We start from the raw sequence: 24,171 nt of genomic DNA, 5'->3' as shown, positions 1-24,171 counted from the left end.
GAGAGTGGTTTTTATTCTCAGTTTTAAAGTTTTTAATCTCCCTCTGGTGTTGGGGCAGGGCGGTGAGTGTTTGGGTGTCTCCCACTGTAGGCAGTGTTCAGAGATTCCCGATTCACCTCCCTGGCCGGAATCCTCTTTTCTTTCCCTTTTACTCTGTTTTTACCCCTTCTTTTTAAGGCTTGGTTAGTTTTTCTATTCCCATACGTACTTTCTGCATTATAGCAGTTGTACCTTTTAAGTCACAGGTGGTCTTGCCTATGCTGCTTCAGCATAGTGTTGGGTTCGTTCTCTTGCCAACTTCCCTCATTTGTTTTTACTAATGACAACGTGACTGCCCTTTTACGTTTCCCCTTTTTCCGTTTTATTTTTCTGACTATACTGAGATGTCCCGTTAGCAGAATGGAGTCTATTTGAAACAAGGGACTGATGACCTTGCTGTTTGGTCCCTTTAACCTCAAACAACCAACCAAATTTCTGTGCGTTCTCTGATTTTCCTTATTTTATCATGGTGATCGCTTCTCCCTTTGTAGATCGGTACCAACAAAATATTTACACATTCGGAGGAGAAAGTTGGTGATCGGAATTTGTAATCTTACGCTCTCACACATCACTATTAAAATTCTCATTCTTTGCACAAAGTTCGAAAGCTCCGAGGGGATTAAGATATAGAAAAGAATAACTTTTACTGATCTTCGTTATCTCGTTGTTGTTGTCGATGGCTCAAGGTCTTGTCTAGGGGTACATTCTTGCAGCAGAAGTTTAGATTTTGTAGGTTCTTGATGACTAAATAACGGACGAAGATTTGCCTGTATTATTCTTGAGTTTTATCCTTTGCCACATCTTTCAACATCACACCGTTTTTACATTTTCCAAATTAAAAAAAAACAGTAATTACACTGTTGTTGACAAACTTAGAAAACGTCTACTTCCATCAGAGGCATGCCCACCACTTCTTAAATTCTCCCGTATCCACAATTTCTAAAGAGTTTACAAAGCAAAAGAGTTTACAAACTTTCTTTATCAAAGAAGAATCGTCGCTATAATATATAATATTTTAAATCAATCTAGAAATAAATTTAATAATTAGCGTTAGATTGTGCAATTAATAACATGAATTTTAAATATACTAGAAGTTTCATAATTTCAAATACTGTTAAAAGAAGAGTAACTTCATCTTTTAGTATATATCAGTTGTAATACATTCATTTCGTTTTTATACATTTTAGCCTGAAATATAACACATCGTATACAAACTCATATAAATTATTTTAATGAAACAACTGAGATAATTTTAACCTATACAAGAATCAATAGTATACATGGTATCGGTTATCTCTATAAAAAAGAAGGTAATGTTAGAGGAGAGTGATTCTTTATAAATTTCGTGAGAAGATTCCTCCGCAACGAAAAACGCCTTTGTTTTAATGATGTTCATCCCAAATCCTGTATCATTTCAGTGACACTCTCTCCCCTATTTCGCGATAATACAAAACGTGCTGCCATTCTTTAAAATTCTTCGATGTACTCCGTCAATCATATCTGGTAATGATCCCACACCGCGCAGCAGTATTCTAAAATAGGGCGGACAAGCGTAGTGTGGGCAATCTCTTGAGTATATCTATTACAAGTAGACAAGTATCCTGCCAATAAAATGCAGTCTTTGGTTAGCCTTCCCCATGACATTTTCTATGTGTTCCTTCCAATTTAAGTCGTTCGTGATTGTAATTTCTAGGTATTTAGTTGAATTTACCGCCTCTAGATTTGACTGCTGTATCGTGTAACCGAAGTTTAACGGATTTCTTTTAGCACTCATTTGGATGACCTCACACTTTTCGTTATTTAGGGTCAATTGGCAATTTTCGCACCATACATTTATCTTCTCTAAATCGTTTTGCAATTTGTTTTGATCTTCTGATGACTTTATTAGTCGATAAACGACAGCGTCATCTGCAAACAGCCTAAGGCGGCTGCTCAGTTTGTCTCCCAAATCGTTTATATAGACAAGGAACAGCAAAGCGCCTATAACACTACCTTGGGCAACGCCAGAAATCACTTCTGTTTTACTCGATGCCTTTCCGTCAGTTACTTCGAACTGTGCCCTCTCTGACAGGAAATCACGAATCCAGTCACATAACCTAGACGATATTCCATAAGCACACAGTTTCACTACAAGCCGCTCGTGTGGCACAATGTCAAAAGCCTTCCGGAAATCCAGAAATGCGGAATCCATTTGAAATCCCTTGTCGATAGCACTCAGCACTTCGTGTGAGAAAAGAGCTGGTTGTGTTTCACAAGAACTATGTTTTCTGAATCCGTGTTGACTGTGTATCAATAGACCGGTTTCTTCGAAGTAATTCATAATGTTCTAACACAATATATGTTCCAAAATGGTGCTGCATATCGACGATAATGATATGGACCTGTCATTTCGTGGATTACTCCTACTACCTTTCTTGAAGATTGGTGTGACCTGTGCAACTTTCCAGTCTTTGGATACGGATCCGATTCCTTACTTTAGTTAGTTGTGTCACAAATTTATTTTCTCCCTTATTCTATTCAGTGCCTCTTCATTAGTTATGTGACCTATCTATCTTGTCTTCAGAATTCTTCCTCAGCACCACATTTTAAAAGCCCCTATTCTTTTCTTGCCCAAGCTACTTATCGTCTATGTTTCACTTCCATACAAGGCTACACTCCAGACGAATTCCCTTAGACAAAACTTCCTAATACTTTAATTTATATTGCATATTGACAAATTCCAATTTCTTCGTAGTGCTTCCGTGTTATAGGCAATCTCCCTGTCTATTTCGGTTGTCATCAGTTATTTTGCTGGCCAAATAGGAAACCTCATCTACTATTTTTGGTATGTAATTTCCTAATGTGATTGCTTCGGCATCAACTGGTGTAATTTCACTAACTTACATTACGCTTGTTTTACTTTTGTTGATGATTTTATAACCTGCTTTCAGGATAACATACACTACTGGCCATTAAAACTGCTACACCACGAAGATGACGTGCTGCAGACGCGAAATTTAACCGACAAGAAGAAGATGCTGTGATGCGCAAATGATTAGCTTTTCAGAGCATTCACACAAGGTTGGCGCCGGTGCCGACACCTACAACGTGCTCACATGAGGAAAGTTTCCAACCGATTTCTCATACACAAACAGCAGTGGACCGGCGTTGCCTGGTGAAACGTTGTTGTGATGCCTCGTGTAAGGACGAGAAATGCGTACCATCACGTTTCCGACTTTGATAAAGGTCGGATTGTAGCCTATCGCGATTGCGGTTTATCGTATCGCGACATTGCTGCTCGCGTTGGTCGAGATCCAATGACTGTTAGCAGAATACGGGATCGGTGGGTTCAGGAGGGTAATACGGAACGCCGTGCTGCATCCCGACGGCCTCGTATCACTAGCAGTCGAGATGACAGGCATCTTATCAGCATGGCTGTAACGGATCATGCAGCCATGTCTCGATCCCTGAGTCAACAGATGGGGACGTTTGCAAGACAATAACCATCTGCACGAACAGTTCGACGACGTTTGCAGCAGCATGGACTATCAGCTCGGTCACCATCACTGCGGTTACCCTTGACGTTGCATCACAGACAGGAGCGCCTGCGATGGTGTACCCAACGACGAACCTGGGTGCACGAATGGCAAAACGTCATTTTTTCGGATGAATCCAGGTTCTGTTTACAGCATCATGATGGTCGCATCCGTGTTTGGCGTCATCGCGGTGAAAGCACATTGTAAGAGTGTATTCGTCATGGCCATACTGGCGTATCGACCGGCGTGATGGTATGGGGTGCCATTGGTTACACGTCTCGATCACCTCTTGTTCGCATTGACGGCACTTTGAACAGTGGACTTTACATTTCAGATGTGTTACGACCCGTGGCTCTACCCTTCATTCGATCCCTGCGAAACGCTACATTTCAGCAGGATAATGCACGACCGCATGTTGCAGGTCCTGTACGGGCTTTTCTGGATATAGAAAATGTTCGACTGCTGCTCTGGCCAGCACAATCTCCAGATCTCCCACCAACTGAAAACGTGTGGTCACTGGTGGACGAGCAACTGGCTCGTCACAATACGCCAGTCATTTCTCTAGATGAACTGTGGTATAGTGTTGAAGCTGCATGGGTAGCTGCACCTGTACACGCCATCCAAGCACTGTTTCACTCAATGCCCAGGAGTATCAAGGCCGTTATTAGGGCCAGAGGTGGTTGTTTTGGGTATTGATTTCTCAGGACCTACGCACTCAAATTGCGTGAAAATGTAATCACATGTCAGTTGTAGTATAATTTATTTGTCCAATGAGTACCCGTTTATCATCTGCGTTTCTTCTTGGTGTAGCAAATTTAATGGCCAGTAGTGAATATTCTATTCAATTGCTCTTCCAAGCCCTTTGCTTTCTTTGCTAGAATTACAACGTTAGACTTCTTATTTCTTCTCCCTGAAATTTAACCCGCTACAAATTTCTCCTTGGTTTCCTATACTGCTTGCTCAGTCCAGATATTGAATAACATCGACGATAGTCTACAGCCCTGTCTCATTTCCATCTCATCCACTGCTTCCCTTTCATGTTCTTCGACTCCTATAATGGCTGTCTGGTTTCCATACAAGCTGTAGACACCCCTTCGCTCTCTGTATTTTAGGTCTGCTACCTTCAGAATTTCAAAGAGCGTATACTTTTGCTAAATCTACAAATGTTATAAACGTAGCTTTACTTCCCTTCAACCTATGTTCTAAGACGAGTAGCGTCAGTGTTGTCTCACGTGTCCCTAGATTTCGCTGGAACCAACACTGATCTTCCCCGAGGTCGACTTCTATCGGTTTTTCCATCCTTTTGCAAATAATTCTTGCCAGTTTTTTGCAGGAATGAGTAATTAAACTCATATTAATATTCATATCTTTCAATGGTTTCCTTCTTTGTAACTGGAATTAGTACGTTCTTCCTGAACACTGAGGGTATTTCGCCGTTACGGCAAGAAAGGAAGAATGAATTGATTGTTGGCGTTAATAACGATCATTCTCCTTTACCTCCTCTGCATTACTGTGGATGACGTGTCACTGAGCACATCTGTTCTGTGCATGCAGTACACGTGTGGCGCCTAGTTGTTTCCACTGCACTGTGTGGAATACGTAGGTTCTGTTATAGTTCACTGACCTGCTGTCTTCAAGTTGATGTCCCCAGCGCAAAAAACAGCACGCAGGCCGTAGGTTCTGTATCTTGAGGCTGTAACTGACTTTTAGTGAGGTTCTGTTCTGAAATAATGTATCACTTCTTTGGGATACCACCCGCGTATTTTAATGTAGCCACACGAGAAGACTACATAATCTTAATACAACACCTTCTGATACAGCAAAGTACACAATGTTAACGAAAATTTATCTTTACACTGTTTGTGGCACGTGTCTGTGCCCCATGACTACTGGAGTGAATCTTTAAATACTGAATACTGGCAAACACATCCTGCCACAGACAACATGACTGTACATCTCGACTGCCTAATCCAGAGTGGCGAACAGGAACTTAAATAAAAATTGGAAACACATCCTACGACAGACAATATGTCTGTTCTTCTCGACTGCCTAATCCAGAGTGACGAACAGCCCGAAACACTTCGCGCGCCATACCAGAAAAGGCGTGACCCGAACGCCTCCGAAGTGCTTCGTCTGCAATTTCGTCCGTCTTTTGTTTTTGATTTAAATTGTTTTTAATAATCCTAAAATGACTGATTGATAGTCAGTTGTTGAGAGATATTTATATTAAAAAGTGAAGTCATTCCAATGAGTAGTTTAACTAATAATAATGACTAACGTTTTGGCGCCCTTGCTACGAACCAGCAGCCAATCACAGAGCAGTAGCATCATGCACGCGGTCTTTCTCACGGGAATGGTACCGAATCTAACATCTGTTACAGGTACCTCACACCACATTTCGTCATCCATATACTTCTTGCATCTCCACTGCTTTGGGAGCAGCTTCTTGGAGCCTAATATGATGGCTAACTAAGCCAGAAATATTACACCGTTCTCATACATTTTGCACAGCATATGGAATAGAGTATAAGATATAGATGCAGAAAATGTTTAAAATGAGAAATCAACCAAAAGAAAGGCGAAAACAAAAAAAGTGAGATTTGAGAGAAAAACGAAAAGAAGAAAAGCGAGGTTTGAAATTAGTGACAGGATTTGATCTACAACAAAAAGTGAGGAGTCGAGCAGGACGGAGGAAGGTGACTGGTGTGGTGTCGCTGCGGCCCTGTGTTGCCTTCTGCTGGCCTTGGCGAGATACCCACTAGAGTTGCGAGGTGGCCGGACAGCCCGCGCTACGCTCCGCCAATGCGCGCACTTCCGCCGCGGGTCGTCGTCCGCTGCATGGAGTGTCACGGTGTGCCCTGGGACGAACATCGTGCGCTGCACTTGAAGTCAGCACCACCCTAGGGATGTAACGGAAGTGGTTGTTATCGGAATCGATCTGGAGTCGGCGGCTAACCAACTCTTTTAGTCGAGTCGAAATTCGTGTATGGTTCGAAAAGCCACCCTGCGCAGCACACCCCGTAAACGTAGCAGCGCCGTCGCACTTGGTACGCCAGACGCTACCATTGCATCTGACGACGCCTCCCCATTAAGAACGACAGACGTAGACAGATTCCACATTCTTAGATTTCCGGAAATAGTTTGAGACGTTGCTCCGCTGCAGACGGTTAACGAAGGTCCGAGTATACGGAATAGGTTTCCAGGTGCGTGAGTGGCTCGAAGACTTCTTAAGTAATAGAAACCTGTACGTTGTCCTTAACGGCGACTGTCCATCGGAGACAAGGGATCGTCAAGAGCGCCTCAGGGAAATGTGATAGGACCGCCGTTATTCTCTATACATATAACGGATCTGACTGACAAGGTGAGCACCAATTTATAGCTGTTTGCTTAGGACGCTGTAGTAGGCAGGAAAGTATCGTCGTTGGGTGACTATAGGAGGATCCAGAACAACTGACAGAATTTCTGTTTGGTGTCATGAATGGTAACTGGCTATAAACGTAGAAAACCGTAAGACTATGTAGATAAATAGAGAAAACTAATACTGTAATGTTCGAATACAGTATCAGTGGTGTTCCGGTTGACACAGTCACGCCGATTGCGTATTTGGGCGTAACGTTGCAAAGCGATATGAAGTGGATCGAGCACCTGAGATCGATCGTAAGAAAGGCGAAGAATTTTAGGAAAGTGTAGCCCATGTACAGAAGGAAACAAGTGACTGCACAAGAGGGGGAAATTAATGTTGTTGCTGAGGTTGCAGTTGATCCGCATGTCAGTTACTGCGCAAGCGCACGAGGAAGTGGGACGAGTCTGGCAAGTCCACAAAGTATTCTCCATCGACATGGCTTTCATCCCCCTCACGAATCTCTTCATAAAGAGCTACATGGAAAAGATCATGAAAATCGTGTTAACTCTTTTACGTCGGCATTAAGACACGATGCTCCAAACATACCATGTATGTATCTTGTTTAATGATGAAGCCACATTTATCAATCACGGTCAGGTAAACCACCGAAACGTGCACTATTGGTCTGTAGACAACCCCCTTGGCTTCGTCAGGTAGAACGTCGGGTCCATGGAGTGGAAAAGGAAATTTGTGTGAAATTCCTATGGGAACAAACTGCTGAGGTCATCGGTCCCTAGGTATACTTAAAATAACTTAAACTAACTTACGCTAAGGACAACACATACACCTTCGCCCGAGGGAGAACTCGGACCTCCGACGGGGGTAGCCACTCGGACCGTGGCAAGACGCCTCAGACCGCGCGGCTCCATGGAGTGTAAACATGTGGTATGAGATAGTGAAACATCAGCTTACAGGCCCTTTTATCATAGACGGAACACTGAACGCGCACAGCTATCGCAGCCTTCCATAATACCGTCTTCTACGGATGCTAGCAGACGTTCCTCTGCAGACTAGGAGGAATCTGTAGTGCGAACATAATGGCTGTCCAGCTCATAGCGCATGAAGTACTACAGCATGTCTTCACAGGTGGTTTCCAAATCGTTGGACTGGACGCAGACCTTGATCGGTCCGTTCCCCGGATTTGACGCCTGTAGACTTTTTTCTGTGGGGAAGCTGAAAGACGTTGTCTACAAGGTCGTACCAACTGCACCCGATGATATGCAACGACGTATTACTACAGCCAGCTCGAACATCTCCGCTGAAATGCTAGCACATGTGCAGCAGTCGTTCCATAGAGACGGGAAGCGTGTATTGTAATTTGAACAGAACCTGCGATGGTCATTTATCTCGTTACTGGTCAGAATCCACATAACTAGTGTATCTAGTTGTGTTGTTCTTTAGTGGGTGCTACCACACGTAATGGACAAGTGTCTGTGTATCTAGTTGTGTTGTTCTTTAGTGGGTGCTACCACACGTAATGGACAAGTGTCTGTGTGGGGCTTTTTCAAACTAGGTACCTAGACTCGCACTAGAATGCTATAACAAACATCACTGACATTCTAATTTAGCCTACTTTTAGTTTGATAATGTCAATAGGCATTGTTGCTTTTAAAAAGTGTATATCTGCAGAAAAATACACTTTCTAAGTATTATTACAATCTCTTGATTGGCTAACAATACGAGACCCTGACTACCAATCCACCAATCCATTCTGTGAAAACAGCACATCAATGCTTTCCTGCAACATCAGTGGTGCAAGTTTTAGGTGTTCACCTTGTACATTTACGAATTATGCTTACACTGAGAGGCCGGCTGGTGTGGCCGAGCGGTTCTAGGCACTTCAGTCTAGAACCGAGTGACCGCTACGGTCGCAGGTTCGAATCCTGCCTCGGGCATGGATGTGTGTGATGTCCTTAGGTTAGTTAGGTTTAAGTAGTTCTAAGTTCTAGGCGACTGACGACCTCAGATGTTAAGTCCCATAGTGGTCAGAGCCATTTGAGCTTACACTGAGATTTCCTAATTTAGCCCACTTTTAGTTTGATAATGTCAACAGGCATTGTTGCTTTTAAAAAGTGTATGTCTGCACAAAAATACACTTTCTAAGTATTATTACAATCTCTTGATCGGCTAACAATACGAGCCCCTGACTACCAATCCATTCTGTGAAAACAGCACATCAATCCTTTCCCTCGAAATCAGTGGTGCTTCTCATCTCAAACTCTTCACTTGAGAACAAGAAGATTTATTGTCTTTACGAACATATTCCTAGTGCGCGTGGTGGTTGAAGCAGATGAAAGATACAAGTGGGTGTAGCAATTACAGGAAGACAAAACTGTCTGACGTCTCGTAGAAATTATCAGTTTATGAATTATCTGTTTAGTAAGAAAAGTGTTCAGTCTGGCTTGATATGTCCTATAGCCTCTTTCTTAAAAATTGCATCCGCCCATTAGTCTACATAAAATGAGATACAATACTACTATCTCATTCATGTTACAGTTTCTGATCACTATTACAAACTGTGGCCCGCAATGTCACCTCACGACTGCAGTGCTAATTTCAGGATAGTGGACTTAATCAGTGGCAGTGTGTGCCAGACGCTACAACCACGCTCTACAACCCAGCGCCAGGGTGATAACGCCTACCGTAAATGGTTGAAGGCGTTACCCGGCACAGACCTTGCATGGCAACAGATGTCATGGCCACCTCCAGGTCACACATCTCTCCACAGAGAGTGTGTCGTCAGTAAGTTTGTTGTTTGCTGGCGACCACGCGGACGCGTGCCCTAACATAAACTGAGCACGTGCCTAGAGCGCTTTGATCGCCGGAAGTTAACACAGGAACAGTGGGACAGAGTCATATTCATAATGAGGCGTGATTTGGATTAGCAAATTAGATGGTTCAAATGGTTCAAATGGCTCTGAGCACTATGGGACTTAACATCTATGGTCATCAGTCCCCTAGAACTTAGAACTACTTAAACCTAACTAACCTAAGGACATCACACAACACCCAGCCATCACGAGGCAGAGAAAATCGCTGACCCGGCCGGGAATCGAACCCGGGAACCCGGGCGTGGGAAGCGAGAACGCTACCGCACGACCACGAGATGCGGGCTAGCAAATTAGATGAGTTTGTAATTAGTTTATCCGTAACACCACATATTAGTGTTGTATTCACCAAACATATCTGGTGTCAAACGTAAATATGTGGCTGCAAGAGAACCCCCTCCGACGGGAAGAAGTTCCTGTTTCGATGTGGCTTCAAATGGTTCAAATGGCTCTGAGTACTATGGGACTCAATTTCTGAGGTCATTAGTCCCCTAGAACTTAGAACTAGTTAAACCTAACTAACCTAAGGACCTCACACACATCCATGCCCGAGGCAGGATTCGAACCTGCGACCGTAGCGGTCTCGCGGTTCCAGACTGCAGCGCCTAGAACCGCACGGCCACTTCGGCCGGCGATGTGGCTTCCTTGCAAGCTACAACTATGCAGCTTCGGCGCAAGGCGAAACAGGTTTAGGCAACATTAAGTGCAAAAGATGATAGCAAGACAGGTTATAAACAATGTAACTAATATACCAACAGAAACTGTTCATTACTTAACTGTACTATGAAGAGGGGCGTGGCAATGATATTCTTGCACCGATATTTAACTCCGGCCTAATTCCGAATCAAGTGAACGCGAACTACGACCCCTTGTAGCGTGTTCAGTATGGCTCTTCTTGTCGGCGATTGTATACACAGTCCTTATGCTGCCTTGAAATACAGTTGATACTGTTCAAAAGAGAAGGTGCAAATGACGACAAGCAGAGGTTTGTACAGATACGTGCGTCTGTGTAAAGATCTACGCTCGAGGCAAACAACTGTTACCATCGACATACTTCAGCAAAAGCTATGGGAGAAAACCTGAGAAGATACTGGTTCTACGTAAAATTGCTAGGTTTTAGATTTCACGTTTAAGAAATTGTTCACGCAGCAGAATCGTACAAACATACCGCCGTTTGGCCATCGAACAGACTCTCGTATGGGCGACATAGTAACAAGCATCTTTGGCGTAGAGAAAGAAAAGAGTTGACAACATGTAATTCAACAGGTCCGGATGGAGTCCCAGTTCGGTTTTACAAAGCGTACACTGCGGCACTGGCCCCTTACGGCATTTATCACGAATCTCTCGTCCAGCGTAAAGTCCCAAGCGAGTGGAAAAAAAGTGCAGTTCACTTCTGCATATAAGAAGGGTAAAGAACAACCCGTAATATTACAGACCAATATCCCTAACATCCTTTTGCTGCAGAGTCCTTGAACGTGTTCTCAATTCGAATATCATAAATTTTCTTGAGACCGAGAAACTTATGTCCGTGAATCAGCACAGCTTTAGAAAGCACCGGTTGAGCGAAACAGCTCGCTTTTCTCCCGTGATATATTGCGAACTATGGATGAAGAGCAACAGGCAAATTCCATATTTTTAAATTTCTGGAAAGCATTTGACACGGTGCCCCGCTCCAGACTGTTAACGAGCGTGCGAGCATATGGATTAGGTTTCCAGACATGAGTGGCTCGCAGACTTCTTATGTCACAGAACCCAGTATGTTGCTCTCGACGGCGAGCGTTCATCAGAGACAAGGGTATCACCAGGAGAGTCCCAGGAAAGTGTGATAGGACCGCTGTTATTTTCTGTGTACATAAATGATCCGACGGACAGGCTGGACCGGTTGTTCGCTTAAGATACTGTAGTGTAGGGTAAAGTGTCGAAGTTGAGTGGTTGTAGAAGAATACGAGATGGTTTAGACAAAATTTCTAGCTGACGTGATGAATGGCAGATAGATCTAAATGTAGAAAAACGTAAGTTGATGCAGATGATTAGGAAAAACAAACCCGTAATGTTCGGAGACAGCGTTAGTAATGTCCTGGTTGACACAGTCATGTCGTTTAAATATCTGGGCATAATGTTCCAAAACGATATGAAATGGAACTAGCATGTTTGTGGTAGGGAATTTCGGATTATTGGGATAATTTTGCGGAAGAGTGTTTATCTGTAAAGGATACCGCATATAGGACTCTCTGACCACCTATTCTTGAGTACTGCTAGACTGTCTGCGATCCGTACCAGGTCGGATTAAAGGAAGACACCGAAACAATTAAAGGCGGATTGTTGGAGTTGCTACTGGTAGGTTCGAACCGCACACACCTGTTATGGGGACGCTCCGGGAACTCAAATGGGAATTTCTAGAGGCATGGTGATGTTATTTTCGTGGAAGGCTATGGAGAAAATTTAGAGAGCCGCCATTTGAAACTTACTACACAACGATTCTACTGCTCCCAACATATATTTCGCGTAAAGACACAAAGATAAATACGAGAAATTAGAGTTTATACGGAGGCATATAGCCATTCGCTTTTCCCTCTCTCTATTTCCAGCTGGAACAGGAAAAGAAATGACTAGTAGTGGTAAAGGGCACGATTTGCCACGCTCCTTGCGGTGGTTTTTAGAGTACGTTTGTGCATGTGGATGGTGGGTCGATTCTGTGCGTGACGTAAGAGGGGAAGCATAAAACTGTGGTTGCCTTGTAAACCTTCTGTTGGATGCTAGCTTTAATCTAGTTGCACTCCTTTCTTTGTTCTAACATAATTTAATCTGTTTTCACTCTGTTTATTTGGAAATTAGGTCCTGAGTGGAGGACACTGAAGTTAGATGGCCGTCATTATCACAGTTATGTGTACCGGATTTCGATTGTGACAGCTCTCCTGTACAAAATAATTACGTCAAATCTACTGTTAGGTGTACCTATTTTTTTCTGTATCCTGAAGGTCCTTGTTTCGGATTTATGTACGGATCACTCACACTTTTCAACGCTATAGTACATTATGTGCAAAAACGCAACTGTATTCCCTGGTGGTCTCACAGTATATACGATAATTGTAATTAGTCTTAAGACGTAATTTTCGATGCAAATTAAAGCATAAGTCGGCCACTTCATAAATATTAGGTATACGTATTTTCGAAACAGCTTGCTGAAGGAAATTAAATGCATCTAACTGTAGATTTGACATAAATACACGACATGAAAAACGTGGTAGCTAAAGGAATGTTTTTACGCACGTGGCAGCTGCAGTATTCCTAACCTAGTGGATGTAAACGTAACGTGCCTGCTTGTATCCGCGTAAGGCGGATGCCTATCCACTTGGGAACTATTTGTGTGACATTAGGCGGAAGCATAAAATAGTGCTTTCCCTGAACACTCTCTGTTGGAGGATAGCTAGTGCTGACCGCGCAAAGCCAGCTGAAGATGGGCGGAAACCCGAAACGTGTCTTGGAATGGATAAATTTACTTTTAAAAAATGTGGCTGGTTGTTGTAGCAAATTATGAATAATATTATTTGGTAATCACATTTTGTTCTACAGACATGAGTACTTGCCCTCTCCGTATTTGGCAATTTTTATTTTCGGTCTCGACTGCATTTCCTATCGCCTTGTAATCATTGATGCTAAGGTGAAAAGAGTGTCGTGAACACCATCTGTCCGCAAATCATGTAAACGCGGTTCTGTATGAGTCAGCTGATTATGTAATGTAGTTTTGAGGTGAGTACGGGAAGTCGCCCGGCATTTCCCCAGTCGAGCTTGCGAACCCTTCTAACGGTTGGGTTGTTTGAGGAAAGAGACGAAACAGCGAGATCATCGGTCTCATCGGATTAGGGAAGGAAGTCGGCCGTGCCCTGTCAAAGGAACCATCCCGGTATTTGCCTGTTGCGATTTAGGGAAATCACGAGAAACCTAAATCAGGATGGCCGGACGCGGGATTGAACTGTCGTCCTCCCGAATGCGAGTCCAGTGTACTAACCACTGCGACACCCCAGTTGGTAACCCGTCTAACAGCCATATCCCAGTTACCCGTCGATCGTCGTGGATTCAGTATGGATCTGTCTCATCCCCCTATCTTGTCAGCCAGCACACTGCACTACAAAGTCGTGTGGCTAGTCAATTCGTAATCCTTGTAATGTACGAAATAGTAGACGGGTACATTCTCATTTCTGCAAATGATGGTAGCTGCTTGCAATGAAAGGCAATTACATCCTCTCCAGTTCTCTGTACAGCGGCCAGAAAGACTATTAACTATTAATTTGCTACTCAGTGAACGTCCAACAGCAAGAAGTTGGTGGCGTGAAGGAAGAGCATAGAATGCGCGTGTAACGTGAGGTAATCGCCGTGAACCGCAGCGAAACACACGCCTTTCCAAGAAACCTGCTGCGTCACTTTCGACAAGAAGTCTTTGAGGGTATCTGCGACCATATTGCACTAATGATTAAACACTTTCCTCGGTCGCAAATATCTTGTTTTCTTTGTTTTTCATTTCTCATGGTGCGTTTAGGGTTACTCGACCATCGGATTTGTGGCATAAGATCACAATGTAAAAGGAAGTAGAAAATGTACATGTCAGTGAACCACCGAAGCTGAGTAATATACCTTTAACATCGATACACAGCATCTTGTCAGTTATTCAGGAATATTTATTACAACAAAATGGGGTGGCGCTTCTTTATTTGAAATGAAGTGCGGCGCTTATGGAAACCACATGTAGCTTCAGACATAACGTAAGCAAATAACACTATTGTATAAGTAAAAAATTCATTCCTATCTGTATGGAAGTCATTGAAATTTCGTGTAATGGAAATACAACTACATCTGCGATACCATAAGAAGTGCAGAATAACGTGCACAGCTCCGACATGAAATGCAATTTTTTTTAAAACGTAAATTTTTTACAAGCACTACTAGGGCAAAAAATACAACGTATATGTACTGTATAGCCTAGACCACGGGCACTGCTTAAAGAAGCAAGTAGAAATACAATCTATATCATAGCCTGAAGTTTAGAATACAGGCAATGACTGTAAAGAAGGAAGTGACGTGTCACTGAAGTGTGATATTATGATCGCCATAGCTGTAGCGCTACAAAATATTGAAATTAAAATGAAGTGAGGCGCATGTGGAAAATGGGTTGCATTTTAAATACTCAGTCAAAACAGGGGTGCGTTTTAAATACTCAGGCAAAACAATGGTACATGACAGTCGCGTAATAATATATTAAAAAGTCAATCTGAGATAAAAACAACTCTATGAAATGCTATGTCTCTCTCAACTACCCAAGGTAGTCACACTGTGATATCGTGATAATCGTAAAAATATGGCGCATAATGTCGTACACGATAAAAACCTGTATAATAATGTTAAAAAATAAAATACGCTGTAGCCTTACACAAAACATTTTCACACAAGATTTTTATAAAATACAGTATTGTTTGAACATCATAAAAAAGTAGGAAACTAGCGAACATGTGTCAGTGATAAATGCTATTATGTAAGCTGGTGTTACGGCGTTTGAAGGTATTGAACTGCGAAAGAGTGCGTCGAATATGGAACTCATTACGCAATTTTAAAACACGAGCGTTATTTATACCTGACACAGACTTTAAACGTAAGCAACATATGTTACTGACAGTGTACGATAAAAGTCTTAAACGTAGCCTTGAAGCTATTGAAGAAAATGGAGTACGACAATGTGGGGTAAAAGCACTTACAAGCAAAATCTATCTGAAAATACTGGTAATTGTAAATTTCCTTTACATCACATCTTTGGTCACAAATTTTTATGCTATCGGACTACCCGTTTCGGGCTGCAATGACCACGTTAAGACCTATTTTATAAAAATATGTCCTAATATACTGGAGCCACAGTGGCATGATCAAATGCTAAACACAAAATTAGCGCCAGAATCGTCAAACATATATAAAAAATAGTATACACAAGAGTCATCTTGTCAGCGTTTGCATGACGACTGACAGATAATCCAGCATGCTGTATGATTACAATTTGTTTATTGATTTGTTTATGTATCTTAATTATCTATGTAGTGGTGTTACATTCTATGTTATATTTTGTATTATCTGTGTGTTTATTGTATTATAACTAACCCGAATCGAACTGTACGATTTCAGTGAAGTTATCTAGAATTTTTTTATTTTTTAGGTCCGTTTGTTTGTTTAGTATTTTATTAGTGTCTGTCCGTGAGTAAATATAGCTTTCGATTTCTTCCAGAACGTTCATTTCAAATCCCTTTGGTGTTGTGCGAAAGACTTTCATTGCGTTTGTTATGTAATCACCTTCATGATTTTCTGTTTTTAGATGGCTGAAGAGCGTGAATTAGTTTGCGTCGCTAATTTTTGTATGTTTTCTGTGCCTAATTTCAAAGTTTCTGCCTGTTCAATTCTTGTGATGTTTCTGCACATTGAGTCACCGACTGTTTAACCCCAGAACACCAGTGGAATAGGATGGGCTAATCCATCGCAACATGCGCTTCATTGCACATTTTTGTTATGGTTTGTAGTCCGAAGACTGGTTCGCGGCAGCCCTCCAACCTTTTCTATCATGAGCACGACTCTTCATTTCTGCATAACTGACGCATAAGGACTGCATTTAAACATGCTTACAGCACTCAAGTCTTGGTCCCCCTTTTTACATCTGACACCCCAGACTTCTTTTCATTGCCGAACTGACGATTCCTTGATGATGAGAATGCGACCTGTTAACCGATTCCTTCTTTTAGTCTAGTCGAGCCATAAATGTCTTTTCTCTCCAATTCGATTCATGTCTCCTCATTCTTTACTCGACCTATCCATCTAACCTTGAGCATTATTCTGCAGCACTGCATTTCCAATGTTCTATTCCGTTCTTCTCTGAGCTTTGCAATGTCCACTTTCCGTTTCCGTATAAGACTACACTTGAGACAAATACATTCACAAGAGAGTTCATAACACTTAAATTTATAATGCACGTTAATAAATTTCACTTTTTCTTATTGTAGGCAGTCTACATTTTATGTCCTCTCTACTTCGGCCAACGTCCAACAGCGCTGTCCAAATAGTAAAACTCATGAGCTACTTTTAGTGTTTCATCTTCTAATCTTCAACATTATCTGATTTAACACGACTAGACTGCATTATCCTTGATTTACTCTTGTTGATGTTCAACTTACAACCTCTTTTCAAGACATTATCCATTCCGTTTGACGACTCCTCTGGTTCATTTCCAATAGTGACAGATTTATAGTGTCAGCGGCAAAACACAAAGTTTTTGTTCCCTTTCATAGAATTTCAATTCTGTTTCTAAATTCCTCCTTGGTTTCCTTTAATGCTTGCTCAGTGCACACACTGAATAAGATTGGGGAGAGGTTGCAACCCTGCCCCACTCCTTTTGCAGCTGCTGCTGCCCTTGTATTCTTATACTGAAGTGCCAAAGAAACTGGTATAGGCATGCGTATTCAAATACAGAGATATGTAAACAGGCAAAATACGGCGCTGCGGTTGGCAACGCCTATATATGACAACAAGTGTGTGTCGCAGTTGTTAGAATGGCTACTGCTGCTACAATGACAGGTTATCAAGACTTAAGTGAGTTTGAACGTGGTGTTGTAGTCGGCGATGAAGTGGGGATTTTCCCGTACGACGATTTCACGAGTGTACCGTGAATACAGGAATCCGGTAAAACATAAAATCTCCGACATCGCTGCGGCTGGAAGAAGATGCTGCAAGAACGGGACCAACGACGGTTGAAGAGAATCTTTCAGCGTGACAGAAGTGCAACCCTTCCACAAATTGCTGCAGATTTCAAAGCTGGGTCATCAACAAGTTTCAGCGCGCGAATCATTCAACGAAACATCATCGATATGGGCTTTCAGAGCCGAAGACTCTCAGGCGTAACCTTGATTACTGCACGACAAAAAACTTTCGCCTCGCCTGGGCCCGTCAACACCGAGATTGGCTGTTGATGACTGGAAACATGTTGCTTGGTCGGACGAGTCTCGTTTCAAATTGTAACATGTCAGCAGGGGACTGCTCAAGCTGGTGGAGGCTCTGTAATGATGTGTGGCGTGTGCAATTGGAGTGATATGAGATCTCTGATATACGACTCTGACAGGTGACATGTACGTAAGCATCCTGTCTGATCGCCTGCATCCATTCATGTCCATTGTGCATTGCGACGGACTTGGCAGTTCCAGCAGGACAATGCGGCATCCCACACGTCCAAAATTGCTACAGAGTGGCTACAGGAACACTCTTCAGAGTTTAAAGACTTCCGCTGTCCACCAGACACCCCAGACATTAACATTATTGAGCATATCTGGGACGCCTGGCAACGTGCTTTTCAGATCTCCAGCCCCTCGCAGTCTTATGGGTTTATGGAGAGCCCTGCGAGATTCATGGTGTCAGTTCCATCCAGCACTACTTCAGACACTGGTCGAATCCACGCCACGTCGTGTTGCGGCACTTCTGCATGCTTGCGGGAGCCCTACACGAATTAGGCAGGTGTAGCAGTTTCTTTGGCTCTTCAGTGTACACTTCCAGTCTTCCTTTGCAAGTCCCAGATAACCCTCCGCTCGTTGCATTTTACCCCTGATGGCTTCAGAATTTCAAGGAGTATATTCCACTCATCATTGTAGAAAGTATTCCCTAAGTCCACAAATGCTAGGAACGTCAGTTAGGCTTTTACCAACCTATATTTTAAGTCGTATCGTCACTATTGTCTCGCGTCTTGTTTCATTTCTCCGGAATGCAAACTGGTCTCTCCCGAGATAGGCGTCTACCAATGTTCTCATTCTTCTGTAAATAATTCGTCAGTATTTTGCAGTTACAAGTTATGGTTCGGTACTGTATGCAACAGTCGGCACCTGCCTTCTTTGAAATAGAAATTATTGCCATCTTCTTGTACTCTCAGGGTATTTTTCCTGTCTTGCAATAACAGATGGAATAGTTTATCCATGCCTGGCTCTCACAAGGAGCTCAGAAATGTCATCTACTGCGGGGGCCTTGGTTCCACTTACATCTTTCCTCGCAGTATCATATCTCCCAATTCATCTACTTACTCTTCTCCATTATTGTCTTCACATTTGTTTTCTTTATATCTGCTCTATATAGGACGACGTGTTGAAAAGTAATGCCTCCGAACTTTTGTTTGAAAAGTCTTAAAACTTTTAAAATAAAACAAATGTTATTGACGTTCTGCGCCTTTATTCTTGTCGTCCACATATTTATTTTTTAAAGAGTCACCCTGGTGACGAACACCTTTCTCCCAACGAAAGACGAATTTGCAGGTCACTTTTTTGACGGAGCCACAACCTCACCTTTGCTTGCACCGCTTCATCGCTATCAAAGAGAAGTCCTCGCAGGTGCTCTTTAAGTATTGGAAACACATGAAAATCGCGTAGGTCCAAGTCGGGACTGTACTGCGAATGTCGATGACAGGGAGCCCAAGGCGTTGGATAGTTGACCCAAGGCTTTGGATAGTCGCTGATGTTGCAACGCTCGTCTGTGGTCTGGCATTGCATTGCTAAAGGAGAAGATTTCGCCGGCCGGAGTGGCCGTGCGGTTCTAGGCGCTACAGTCTGGAACCGAGCGACCGCTACGGTCGCAGGTTCGAATCCTGCCTCGGGCATTGATGTGTGTGATGTCCTTAGGTTAGTTAGGTTTAATTAGTTCTAAGTTCTAGGCGACTGATGACCTGAGAAGTTAAGTCGCATAGTGCTCAGAGCCATTTGAACCATTTTTGAGAATATTTCTGCAGTGAAAAACTCGGTTACAGGCTGCTGTTTCTCACGTTACGTTACGCATACCACGTTACACGCTGCAATTCGGAGCTCTCTAGCGGCAGATGGTCGAAACTTAAGTCAGCGTAGCGAAAAAATCGAGCGAGTAATATGCACGACATGCAATAGCTCAACCTATATTCACAACTTTTCAGCACTCCCTCGTATACAGTCCTTTTACCTCTCAGCCTTTCCTTCTTTGCTTAGTGTGGGCTTGCCGTCAGAGCTGTTAACATCCATTAGGGCGCTTCCTATTTTTACAAATGTCGGTAAATTTCCGATACGCTGCTTTTGTGGTTCCCCCAGTCATGCTTGCCCCTGCAGCCTCGCATTTCTCGTCTCGATTCAGAGAAAAGTGATTCGTTTTCCTTACAAGAATCAGTACCGATGACGAGTTATGGGCTCACTGCTAACAATATGATTCAAGCGATGCTTCCTGGAATGGAGGCATTACTTTCGCCAAGGAAAAAAAGTTCAAAGATGCCGTGCACTGCAGTAGAACTCTGTGGGAAGGGCGACGGTCCATGTTACCCACACTCCTGGCAGCGGGCACGCTTGTTCTGCGTGATGGTTACAGCTCCCTACTACACAACAAGAAAAACACATGAATTACTAAAACTTCTCGTGTTTGAAACAGCTGCCGTACGGACCCGAAATATCGCCACTTTCGTCTACACTACTGGCCATTAAAATTGCTACACCACGAACAAATGCAGATGATAAACGGGTATTCATTGGACAAATATAGTATACTAGGACTAACATGTGATTACATTTTAACGCAATCTGGGTGCATAGATCCTGAGAAATCGGTACCCAGAAGAAAAACCTCTGGCCGTAATAACGGCCTTGATACGCCTGGGCATTGAGTCAAACAGTGCTTGGATGGCGTGTACAGGTACAGCTGCGGATGCAGCTTCGACACGATACCACAGTTCATCAAGAGTAGTGGCTGGCGTATTGTGACGAGCCAGTTGCTCGGCCACCATTGACGAGACGTTTTCAGTTGGCGAGAGATCTGGAGAATGTGCTGGCCAGGGCAGCAGTCGAATATTTTCTGTATCCAGAAAGGCCCGTACAGTACCTGCAACATGCGGTCGTGCATTACCCTGCTGAAATGTAGCGTTTCGCAGGGATGGAATGAAGGGTAGAGCCACGGGTCGTAACACATCTGAAATTTAACGTCCACTGCTCAAAGTGCCGTCAATGCGAATAAGAGGTGACCGAGACGTGTAACCAATGGCACGCCATACCATCACACCGGGTGATACGCCACTAAGGTGATCACGAATACACGCTTACAATGTGCGTTCACCGGATGCGAAACACGGATGCGAACATCATGATGCTGTGAACATAACCTGGATTCATCCGAAAACATTCGTGCATCCAGGTTCGTCGTTAAGTACACCATCGCAGGCGATCCTGTCTGTAATGAAGCGTCAAGGGTAACCGCAGCCGTGGTCTCCGAGCTGATAGTCCATTCTACTGCAAACGTCGTCGAACTGTTCGTGCAGATGGTTGTGGTCTCCCAAACGTCCCCATATGTTGACTCAAGGATCGAGACGTGGCTGCACGATCCGTTACAGCCACGCGGATAAGATGCCTGTCATCTCGACTGCTAGTGATACGAGGCCGTTGGGATCCATCACAGCGTTCCGTATTACCCTCCTGAACCCACCGATTCGACATTCTGCTAACAGTCATTCGACCTCGACCAACGCGAGCAGCAATGTCGCGATACGATAAATCCCAATCGCGATAAGCTACAATCCGACCATTATCAAAGTCGGAAACGTGATGGTACGCATTTCTCCTCCTTACATGAATCATCACAACAACGTTTCACCAGGCAACGCCTGTCAACTGGTGTTTGTGTATGAGAAATCGGTTGGAAACCTTCCTCATGTCAGCACGTTGTAGGTGTCGCCACCGGCGCCAACGTTGTGTGAATGGTCTGAAAAGCTAATCACTTGCATATCAAAGCATCTTCTTCCTGTAGGTTAAATTTCGCGTCTGTAGCACGTCATCCTCGTGGCGTAGAACTTTTAATGGACCCCTTAAGAACCACCTCTTGTGGTCTGTGCTTGGTAGAAGATGAGGCTGTACCCGAGAGGTTACTCGTTGAATGCCACAAGAATTTTTTGCTGCAGGCTTTCTACATCTTACCAACTAGATAAGCGTATAAATGAGGGAGTATGCGGAACAGAAAAATAACTAGTACGCTCACCCTCGTAGGTCCCCTGCCTCGGTGCTAGCGAAGGCGCTAGAATTGGCATTGAGTGCGGCTGGCATTTACGAGCGCCGCGGAGAAAGCGGCCGGCGCCCAGCTCTGCTATGCTATATTGTGCTCTGGCTGGTCTGCGTCTGCAGCCGCGGCCACCACACTCCTCGCGTGTACCTCACGCTTCGTCCGCCCATCCACCACCGCAGCAAGAGGACCAACACCGTCACTTCCTTATATGCTGCTTTCACAAAACATTTTAATTCCTTGGGACGGTATATTTTTGAGTTTACATCTATGAGGTCGTCCATTATTTACGTGAGGCTTTTTCCTCAAAATTTGGATCTTATCTCCGCCTGGTGATATTTAGTGAGATGTGGTGGGTCTCCAGCCCCCCCCCCCCCCTCCTTTCTTCACTTCAGATTTACCCTTACTAGGATATAAACACGTAAAACTGACATTTTTATTCGTTTTAAACACTGAATTCAGCACTTTAATAAAACCACGTTAAACACTATTTTTAACATATGATGTAAAACCCTACTTTAAACATAGTACTAACCGTTTTGACGGAGCCCTAAAAAATTGACATTTTATTGGTATAATACACTGAAGAGCCAAAGAAACTGGTACACCTGCCTAATGTAGTGTAGAGCCCCCGCAGGCACGCAGATGTGCCGCAACACGACGTGGTATGGAATCGACTAATGTCTGAAGTATTGCTGGAGGGAACTGACACCATGAATCCGTAAGAGTACGAGAGGCTGGAGATCTCTTCTGAACAGCATGTTGCAACGCATCAAAGATATGCTCAATTACGTTCATGGCTGCGGCGTCTGGTGGCCAGTGGAAGCGTTTAAACTCAGAAGAGCGTTCCTGGAGCCACTCTGTAGCAATTTTGGATGTGTGGTGTGTCGCAGTGTCCTGCTGGCATTGCCCAAGTCTGTCGCAATGCACAATGGACATGAATGGTCGCAGGTGATCAGACAGGATGCTTGTGTACGTGTCACCTGTTCGAGTTGTCTCTAGACGTATCAGGAGTTCCATATCAGTCCAATCACTCCAACTACACATGCCCACATCATCACAGAGCCTGCACCAGCTTGGACAATCCCCTGGTAACATGAAGAGTCTACGGATTCATGAGGTTGTCTCCATACCCGTACAGGTCCATCCGCTCGATACAATTTGAAACGAGACTCGCCCGACCAGGCAACATGTTTCCAGTCGTCAACAGTCCAATTACGGTGTTGACGGTCCCAAATGAGGCGTAAAGTTCCGAAAGCCCATTTCGATAATGTTTTGTTGAATGGTTCGCACGCTGAGACTTGTTGATGGCCCAGCATTGAAATCTGCAGCAATTTGTGGAAGGGTTTCACTTCTGACACGTTGTAAAATTCTCTTCAGTAATCGTTGGACCCGTTCTTGCAGGGTATTTTTACGGTCGCAGCGATGTCGGAGATTTGATGTTTTGCCAGATACCTAATATTCACGGTACTCGTGAAATGGCCGTACCGGAAAATCCCCACTTCATCGCTGCCTCGGAGATGCTGGATCCCATCGCTCGTGCGCCGACTGTAACACCAATTTCTAACTCATGTAAACCTTGATAACCTGCAGCTGCAGCAGCAGTAACAGAACTAACAACTGCACCAGACACTTGTTGTCTTATATAGGCGTTGCCGACCGCTTCGCTGTATTCTGTACTTTAATACGTATGCCTATAACAGTTTCGTTGAGTGTATATGCATTCAGTGTCGTTGAACCCTTACTTACTTTGCAGATGCAAGACAACATTGTTTGAACCTTTCGTAAGATCGTATGATTACGTAGCTTTTCAATTTCTTCAGTTATATGATCACTAAGAGAATTTTCGTCGGTGAACTTCAGCTTTGGTTGCTTCCGCAAACGATTGACTTCTTGCTCCCAGGCGTGTTTCGACTTGTCAGTACGCCATTTAGCATGCGCATTATAAAAGTTTCGATACGAAAGCATGTTGAACACAACAGCGTTGCACAGTATCTTGACTGACTCACTGACGAACACGCAGTGACTTCGACCGGCGCGGCAGACAACTCCCCAAGGGAAAACTGATAATTGTGCGGAACTTGTTTCAAATCGGGGATTCCCAAGCATGCACACGTGCAAAGTACTCAGTTCAGTTCAGAGAAGCCACGAAGACTGGTGGTTACTATAATATTCTCCATGTCTGGATTAATTTTACAAAACAATGTGTTATTCGTTATAAGAGAATATACTAGGTTGGCGCATGTTGGTATTACGGTTGATATGAGTTATTTATCGACTGCCATTTTCTGTTTGTAGCTCACTGTTGCTGTTTGAGTTATCATAC

This window comes from Schistocerca serialis, chromosome 4 (assembly GCF_023864345.2).
Source record: "Schistocerca serialis cubense isolate TAMUIC-IGC-003099 chromosome 4, iqSchSeri2.2, whole genome shotgun sequence".
NCBI lineage: Eukaryota > Metazoa > Arthropoda > Insecta > Orthoptera > Acrididae > Schistocerca > Schistocerca serialis.
This window is presented reverse-complemented; position numbering follows the sequence as displayed.